This window comes from Rhinichthys klamathensis, unplaced genomic scaffold, assembly GCF_029890125.1.
Source record: "Rhinichthys klamathensis goyatoka isolate OS25496 unplaced genomic scaffold, OSU_Roscu_1.1 h1tg000176l_1, whole genome shotgun sequence".
In the NCBI taxonomy this organism is placed as follows: domain Eukaryota; kingdom Metazoa; phylum Chordata; class Actinopteri; order Cypriniformes; family Leuciscidae; genus Rhinichthys; species Rhinichthys klamathensis.
In genome coordinates, this window is record NW_026606705.1 from 3,957,501 (window position 1) to 3,965,000 (window position 7,500).

Consider the following 7,500-nt stretch of genomic DNA (forward strand, 5'->3'; position numbering starts at 1 on the left):
AGTTGCCGACACAGAGGAAATACGGTCTCTTTGCTTTGTGAGAACTTGACCTACAAAAAACGCTAGTACATATGGGCGTATGCCAAATCGATTGACCTGATGCCTGATAGGTTACAAGTTACTGGTGCCCTCCTTATGAGAACAAAATCCACATTCGATCAAAGTCGGAAGCTATTGCAGATGCTCGATGGTGTTTTAAAAGGAGTTTTGAGCAGGACCACTCTGGAACACAGGCCTCCACCACCCGGAACAAAACATGAACATTCCATGCACGCGCCACAGCAAACTTGGCAGAAGCAGGTCCCGCTGAGATTTGAACTCGGATCGCTGGATTCAGAGTAGATACGCTAATGGATACGCCCAACGTGGGGCTCAAACCCACGACCCTGAGATTAAGAGTCTCATGCTCTACCGACTGAGCTAGCCGGGCAGCCGCTGTGAGCTGCTTGGGGCTGGTCGCGGTTTTTATCCGTGCCTAAATTACGCCCGTCATCCGGAGCCTCACATTTCGCACAGGCTTGGCATAGCGTCTCGCGGGTAAAGTCAGGGTTAAGCCTAGAGCCAGGCTCAGAGTGTACTTTTTTTGTTTAAGCCATATATGTTGTTGGGGGATACAATTTCACCCAGTAGAGCAGGCCAGTAATATGCACAATCACAACCCGGAGCTAAAGTTCCGTTTCGGGTCTGTCAAACCGGAACTTGACCTACAAAAAACGCTAGTACATATGGGCGTATGCCAAATCGATTGACCTGATGCCTGATAGGTTACAAGTTACTGGTGCCCTCCTTATGAGAACAAAATCCACATTCGATCAAAGTCGGAAGCTATTGCAGATGCTCGATGGTGTTTTAAAAGGAGTTTTGAGCAGGACCTCTCTGGAACACAGGCCTCCACCACCCGGAACAAAACATGAACATTCCATGCACGCGCCACAGCAAACTTGAGCTGATGTAAACTCTCACATAACACCCGCTGTCTTCTTTGCACACGAGGCAACTGAGCAATCATACCCCTAGACCAACGAGCCAACACACACACATCCTTCCTGCTGCTGCCTGGCCGCAAACATTTCCGTTTGCAAGGCTTAAAGCACAAAGGTTTAATTAAATGTACAACTAAACGGTAGCCAGTGCAAAGTTGCCGACACAGAGGAAATACGGTCTCTTTGCTTTGTGGGCATTGGAAACCACGCTGCAGCACTTTCACACATGCTGTGGGATGGACACCTTCTCACCACATCGTCGAGGGGAATTAGCTCAAATGGTAGAGCGCTCGCTTAGCATGCGAGAGCTAGCGGGATCGATGCCTGCATTCTCCACGCAGTGTACTGCCCTTTTACGCTCACTTCAAAGGGATGTTCAGTTTCACCGCCACATCAGCAGTTGCGCATCAGCTCTGTTTTTTCCCGCCCTTCCGCAAAACAAGTTAAAAAGTTTCCACCGAGATTTGAACTTGGATCGCTGGATTCAAAGCCCAGAGTGCTAACCATTGCACCATGGAACCACCACACGCTGGTCTCTGGTCGTCTGAGAGGCAGATAGCGATGAGGCTAGGTGGAATCAGAAAAGTTTTTTTCGGACGAGGTCCTGCGCACATTCCTGGCAAAAGCAGGTCCCACCGAGATTTGAACTCGGATCGCTGGATTCAGAGTCCAGAGTGCTAACCATTACACCATGGAACCTTGGCGTGGGTAGCCTTTTCCCACCGAGCAGCAGAGGTGTTTAGTCATTCAGCCCAGAAGCGCGACAGCAAAGAGCACGTGAAGCCTTTTCTTTTTAAGCCCATGTTTCCCCGATCTCGACTGGCTTTTAGAGTGCCAGTTTCACCGCCACATCAGCAGTTGCGCATCAGCTCTGTTTTTTTCCCGCCCTTCCGCAAAACAAGCTAAAAAGGTTCCACCGAGATTTGAACTCGGATCGCTGGATTCAAAGCCCAGAGTGCTAACCATTACACCATGGAACCACCACACGCTGGTCTCTGGCCGTCTGAGAGGCAGATAGTGATGAGGCTAGGTGGAATCAGGTTAACAGGAGATGACGTTTGCTCACTGGAGACCCTCGACCAAAAACACAGGAACCAGGTTGCTCTGCCGAAACCCGGGATCGAACCAGGGACCTTTAGATCTTCAGTCTAACGCTCTCCCAACTGAGCTATTTCGGCCAGGTCTACTGGCAAATGGTTTGTCCAGCAGGGATTTCTGGGAGACCGCCCGTCACTTTCGAGGTGAGCAGAGCTGAGGGTCCCAGAGAGCAAAAGTGTGGCCAGTACGGGGATCGAACCCACGACCTTGGCGTTATTAGCACCACGCTCTAACCAACTGAGCTAACCGGCCCCGATCTGACTCCTTTTATCCCCAATTTCCCAGGAATATCCTAGTTGCCCTAGTCAGCTTGAAGAGATTAAAAGCAAAGCCTGAGAACGGGCTCGTCCGGGATTTGAACCCGGGACCTCTCGCACCCTAAGCGAGAATCATACCCCTAGACCAACGAGCCAACACACACATGTCCTTCCTGCTGCTGCCTGGCCGAAAACATTTCCGTTTTCCAGGCTTAAAGCACAAAGGTTTAATTAAATGTACAACTAAACGGTAGCCAGTGCAAAGTTGCCGACACAGAGGAAATACGGTCTCTTTGCTTTGTGAGAACTTGACCTACAAAAAACGCTAGTACATATGGGCGTATGCCAAATCGATTGACCTGATGCCTGATAGGTTACAAGTTACTGGTGCCCTCCTTATGAGAACAAAATCCACATTCGATCAAAGTCGGAAGCTATTGCAGATGCTCGATGGTGTTTTAAAAGGAGTTTTGAGCAGGACCACTCTGGAACACAGGCCTCCACCACCCGGAACAAAACATGAACATTCCATGCACGCGCCACAGCAAACTTGGCAGAAGCAGGTCCCGCCGAGATTTGAACTCGGATCGCTGGATTCAGAGTAGATACGCTAATAGATACGCCCAACGTGGGGCTCGAACCCTCGACCCTGAGATTAAGAGTCTCATGCTCTACCAACTGAGCTAGCCGGGCAGCCGCTGCGAGCTGCTTGGGGCTGGTCGCGGTTTTTATCCGTGCCTAAATTGCGCCCGTCATCCGGAGCCTCACATTTCGCACAGGCTTGGCATAGCGTCTCGCGGGTAAAGTCAGGGTTAAGCCTAGAGCCAGGCTCAGAGTGTACTTTGTTTGTTTAAGCCATATATGTTGTTGGGGGATACAATTTCACCCAGTAGAGCAGGCCAGTAATATGCACAATCACAACCCGGAGCTAAAGTTCCGTTTCGGGTCTGTCAAACCGGAACTTGACCTACAAAAAACGCTAGTACATATGGGCGTATGCCAAATCGATTGACCTGATGCCTGATAGGTTACAAGTTACTGGTGCCCTCCTTATGAGAACAAAATCCACATTCGATCAAAGTCGGAAGCTATTGCAGATGCTCGATGGTGTTTTAAAAGGAGTTTTGAGCAGGACCTCTCTGGAACACAGGCCTCCACCACCCGGAACAAAACATGAACATTCCATGCACGCGCCACAGCAAACTTGAGCTGATGTAAACTCTCACATAACACCCGCTGTCTTCTTTGCACACGAGGCAACTGAGCAATCATACCCCTAGACCAACGAGCCAACACACACACATCCTTCCTGCTGCTGCCTGGCCGCAAACATTTCCGTTTGCAAGGCTTAAAGCACAAAGGTTTAATTAAATGTACAACTAAACGGTAGCCAGTGCAAAGTTGCCGACACAGAGGAAATACGGTCTCTTTGCTTTGTGGGCATTGGAAACCACGCTGCAGCACTTTCACACATGCTGTGGGATGGACACCTTCTCACCACATCGTCGAGGGGAATTAGCTCAAATGGTAGAGCGCTCGCTTAGCATGCGAGAGGTAGCGGGATCGATGCCCGCATTCTCCACGTGGTGTACTGCCCTTTTACGCTCACTTCAAAGGGATGTTCAGTTTCACCGCCACATCAGCAGTTGCGCATCAGCTCTGTTTTTTCCCGCCCTTCCGCAAAACAAGCTAAAAAGGTTCCACCGAGATTTGAACTCGGATCGCTGGATTCAAAGCCCAGAGTGCTAACCATTACACCATGGAACCACCACACGCTGGTCTCTGGCCGTCTGAGAGGCAGATAGTGATGAGGCTAGGTGGAATCAGGTTAACAGGAGATGACGTTTGCTCACTGGAGACCCTCGACCAAAAACACAGGAACCAGGTTGCTCTGCCGAAACCCGGGATCGAACCAGGGACCTTTAGATCTTCAGTCTAACGCTCTCCCAACTGAGCTATTTCGGCCAGGTCTACCGGCAAATGGTTTGTCCAGCAGGGATTTCTGGGAGACCGCCCGTCACTTTCGAGGTGAGCAGAGCTGAGGGTCCCAGAGAGCAAAAGTGTGGCCAGGACGGGGATCGAACCCACGACCTTGGCGTTATTAGCACCAACTGAGCTAACCAACTGAGCTAACCGGCCCCGCTCTGACTCCTTTTATCCCCAATTTCCCAGGAATATCCTAGTTGCCCTAGTCAGCTTGAAGAGATTAAAAGCAAAGCCTGAGAACGGGCTCGTCCGGGATTTGAACCCGGGACCTCTCGCACCCTAAGCGAGAATCATACCCCTAGACCAACGAGCCAACACACACATGTCCTTCCTGCTGCTGCCTGGCCGAAAACATTTCCGTTTGCCAGGCTTAAAGCACAAAGGTTTAATTAAATGTACAACTAAACGGTAGCCAGTGCAAAGTTGCCGACACAGAGGAAATACGGTCTCTTTGCTTTGTGAGAACTTGACCTACAAAAAACGCTAGTACATATGGGCGTATGCCAAATCGATTGACCTGATGCCTGATAGGTTACAAGTTACTGGTGCCCTCCTTATGAGAACAAAATCCACATTCGATCAAAGTCGGAAGCTATTGCAGATGCTCGATGGTGTTTTAAAAGGAGTTTTGAGCAGGACCACTCTGGAACACAGGCCTCCACCACCCGGAACAAAACATGAACATTCCATGCACGCGCCACAGCAAACTTGGCAGAAGCAGGTCCCACCGAGATTTGAACTCGGATCGCTGGATTCAGACTAGATACGCTAATGGATACGCCCAACGTGGGGCTCAAACCCACGACCCTGAGATTAAGAGTCTCATGCTCTACCGACTGAGCTAGCCGGGCAGCCGCTGTGAGCTGCTTGGGGCTGGTCGCGGTTTTTATCCGTGCCTAAATTACGCCCGTCATCCGGAGCCTCACATTTCGCACAGGCTTGGCATAGCGTCTCGCGGGTAAAGTCAGGGTTAAGCCTAGAGCCAGGCTCAGAGTGTACTTTTTTTGTTTAAGCCATATATGTTGTTGGGGGATACAATTTCACCCAGTAGAGCAGGCCAGTAATATGCACAATCACAACCCGGAGCTAAAGTTCCGTTTCGGGTCTGTCAAACCGGAACTTGACCTACAAAAAACGCTAGTACATATGGGCGTATGCCAAATCGATTGACCTGATGCCTGATAGGTTACAAGTTACTGGTGCCCTCCTTATGAGAACAAAATCCACATTCGATCAAAGTCGGAAGCTATTGCAGATGCTCGATGGTGTTTTAAAAGGAGTTTTGAGCAGGACCTCTCTGGAACACAGGCCTCCACCACCCGGAACAAAACATGAACATTCCATGCACGCGCCACAGCAAACTTGAGCTGATGTAAACTCTCACATAACACCCGCTGTCTTCTTTGCACACGAGGCAACTGAGCAATCATACCCCTAGACCAACGAGCCAACACACACACATCCTTCCTGCTGCTGCCTGGCCGCAAACATTTCCGTTTGCAAGGCTTAAAGCACAAAGGTTTAATTAAATGTACAACTAAACGGTAGCCAGTGCAAAGTTGCCGACACAGAGGAAATACGGTCTCTTTGCTTTGTGGGCATTGGAAACCACGCTGCAGCACTTTCACACATGCTGTGGGATGGACACCTTCTCACCACATCGTCGAGGGGAATTAGCTCAAATGGTAGAGCGCTCGCTTAGCATGCGAGAGCTAGCGGGATCGATGCCTGCATTCTCCACGCGGTGTACTGCCCTTTTACGCTCACTTCAAAGGGATGTTCAGTTTCACCGCCACATCAGCAGTTGCGCATCAGCTCTGTTTTTTCCCGCCCTTCCGCAAAACAAGTTAAAAAGTTTCCACCGAGATTTGAACTTGGATCGCTGGATTCAAAGCCCAGAGTGCTAACCATTGCACCATGGAACCACCACACGCTGGTCTCTGGTCGTCTGAGAGGCAGATAGCGATGAGGCTAGGTGGAATCAGAAAAGTTTTTTTCGGACGAGGTCCTGCGCACATTCCTGGCAAAAGCAGGTCCCACCGAGATTTGAACTCGGATCGCTGGATTCAGAGTCCAGAGTGCTAACCATTACACCATGGAACCTTGGCGTGGGTAGCCTTTTCCCACCGAGCAGCAGAGGTGTTTAGTCATTCAGCCCAGAAGCGCGACAGCAAAGAGCACGTGAAGCCTTTTCTTTTTAAGCCCATGTTTCCCCGATCTCGACTGGCTTTTAGAGTGCCAGTTTCACCGCCACATCAGCAGTTGCGCATCAGCTCTGTTTTTTCCCGCCCTTCCGCAAAACAAGCTAAAAAGGTTCCACCGAAATTTGAACTCGGATCGCTGGATTCAAAGCCCAGAGTGCTAACCATTACACCATGGAACCACCACACGCTGGTCTCTGGCCGTCTGAGAGGCAGATAGTGATGAGGCTAGGTGGAATCAGGTTAACAGGAGATGACGTTTGCTCACTGGAGACCCTCGACCAAAAACACAGGAACCAGGTTGCTCTGCCGAAACCCGGGATCGAACCAGGGACCTTTAGATCTTCAGTCTAACGCTCTCCCAACTGAGCTATTTCGGCCAGGTCTACCGGCAAATGGTTTGTCCAGCAGGGATTTCTGGGAGACCGCCCGTCACTTTCGAGGTGAGCAGAGCTGAGGGTCCCAGAGAGCAAAAGTGTGGCCAGTACAGGGATCGAACCCACGACCTTGGCGTTATTAGCACCACGCTCTAACCAACTGAGCTAACCTGCCCCGCTCTGACTCCTTTTATCCCCAATTTCCCAGGAATATCCTAGTTGCCCTAGTCAGCTTGAAGAGATTAAAAGCAAAGCCTGAGAACAGGCTCGTCCGGGATTTGAACCCGGGACCTCTCTCACCCTAAGCGAGAATCATACCCCTAGACCAACGAGCCAACACACACATGTCCTACCTGCTGCTGCCTGGCCGAAAACATTTCCGTTTGCCAGGCTTAAAGCACAAAGGTTTAATTAAATGTACAACTAAACGGTAGCCAGTGCAAAGTTGCCGACACAGAGGAAATACGGTCTCTTTGCTTTGTGAGAACTTGACCTACAAAAAACGCTAGTACATATGGGCGTATGCCAAATCGATTGACCTGATGCCTGATAGGTTACAAGTTACTGGTGCCCTCCTTATGAGAACAAAATCCACATT

The 7,500-nt window shown here is 50.2% G+C and overlaps 1 protein-coding gene and 12 non-coding genes across 13 annotated transcripts in view; 1 reads left to right on the forward strand and 12 right to left on the reverse strand.

Moving 5' to 3' along the window:
* Positions 1–7,500, reverse strand: part of LOC130092588 (uncharacterized) — a 309,454-nt gene that overhangs the window by 215,462 nt on the left and 86,492 nt on the right. The window lies entirely within an intron of this gene.
* Positions 1,611–1,682, reverse strand: trnaq-cug (transfer RNA glutamine (anticodon CUG)). The gene has a single exon. It is a non-coding gene; the product is annotated as a tRNA-Gln (tRNA).
* Positions 1,892–1,963, reverse strand: trnaq-uug (transfer RNA glutamine (anticodon UUG)). Its single transcript has one exon. It is a non-coding gene; the product is annotated as a tRNA-Gln (tRNA).
* On the reverse strand, positions 2,089–2,161 carry trnaf-gaa (transfer RNA phenylalanine (anticodon GAA)). The gene has a single exon. It is a non-coding gene; the product is annotated as a tRNA-Phe (tRNA).
* On the reverse strand, positions 2,260–2,333 carry trnai-aau (transfer RNA isoleucine (anticodon AAU)). The gene has a single exon. It is a non-coding gene; the product is annotated as a tRNA-Ile (tRNA).
* On the reverse strand, positions 2,422–2,493 carry trnap-agg (transfer RNA proline (anticodon AGG)). The gene has a single exon. It is a non-coding gene; the product is annotated as a tRNA-Pro (tRNA).
* Positions 3,848–3,920, forward strand: trnaa-agc (transfer RNA alanine (anticodon AGC)). Its single transcript has one exon. It is a non-coding gene; the product is annotated as a tRNA-Ala (tRNA).
* trnaq-uug (transfer RNA glutamine (anticodon UUG)) lies at positions 4,034–4,105 on the reverse strand. The gene has a single exon. It is a non-coding gene; the product is annotated as a tRNA-Gln (tRNA).
* On the reverse strand, positions 4,231–4,303 carry trnaf-gaa (transfer RNA phenylalanine (anticodon GAA)). The gene has a single exon. It is a non-coding gene; the product is annotated as a tRNA-Phe (tRNA).
* Positions 4,566–4,637, reverse strand: trnap-agg (transfer RNA proline (anticodon AGG)). The gene has a single exon. It is a non-coding gene; the product is annotated as a tRNA-Pro (tRNA).
* Positions 6,356–6,427, reverse strand: trnaq-cug (transfer RNA glutamine (anticodon CUG)). Its single transcript has one exon. It is a non-coding gene; the product is annotated as a tRNA-Gln (tRNA).
* trnaq-uug (transfer RNA glutamine (anticodon UUG)) lies at positions 6,636–6,707 on the reverse strand. The gene has a single exon. It is a non-coding gene; the product is annotated as a tRNA-Gln (tRNA).
* On the reverse strand, positions 6,833–6,905 carry trnaf-gaa (transfer RNA phenylalanine (anticodon GAA)). Its single transcript has one exon. It is a non-coding gene; the product is annotated as a tRNA-Phe (tRNA).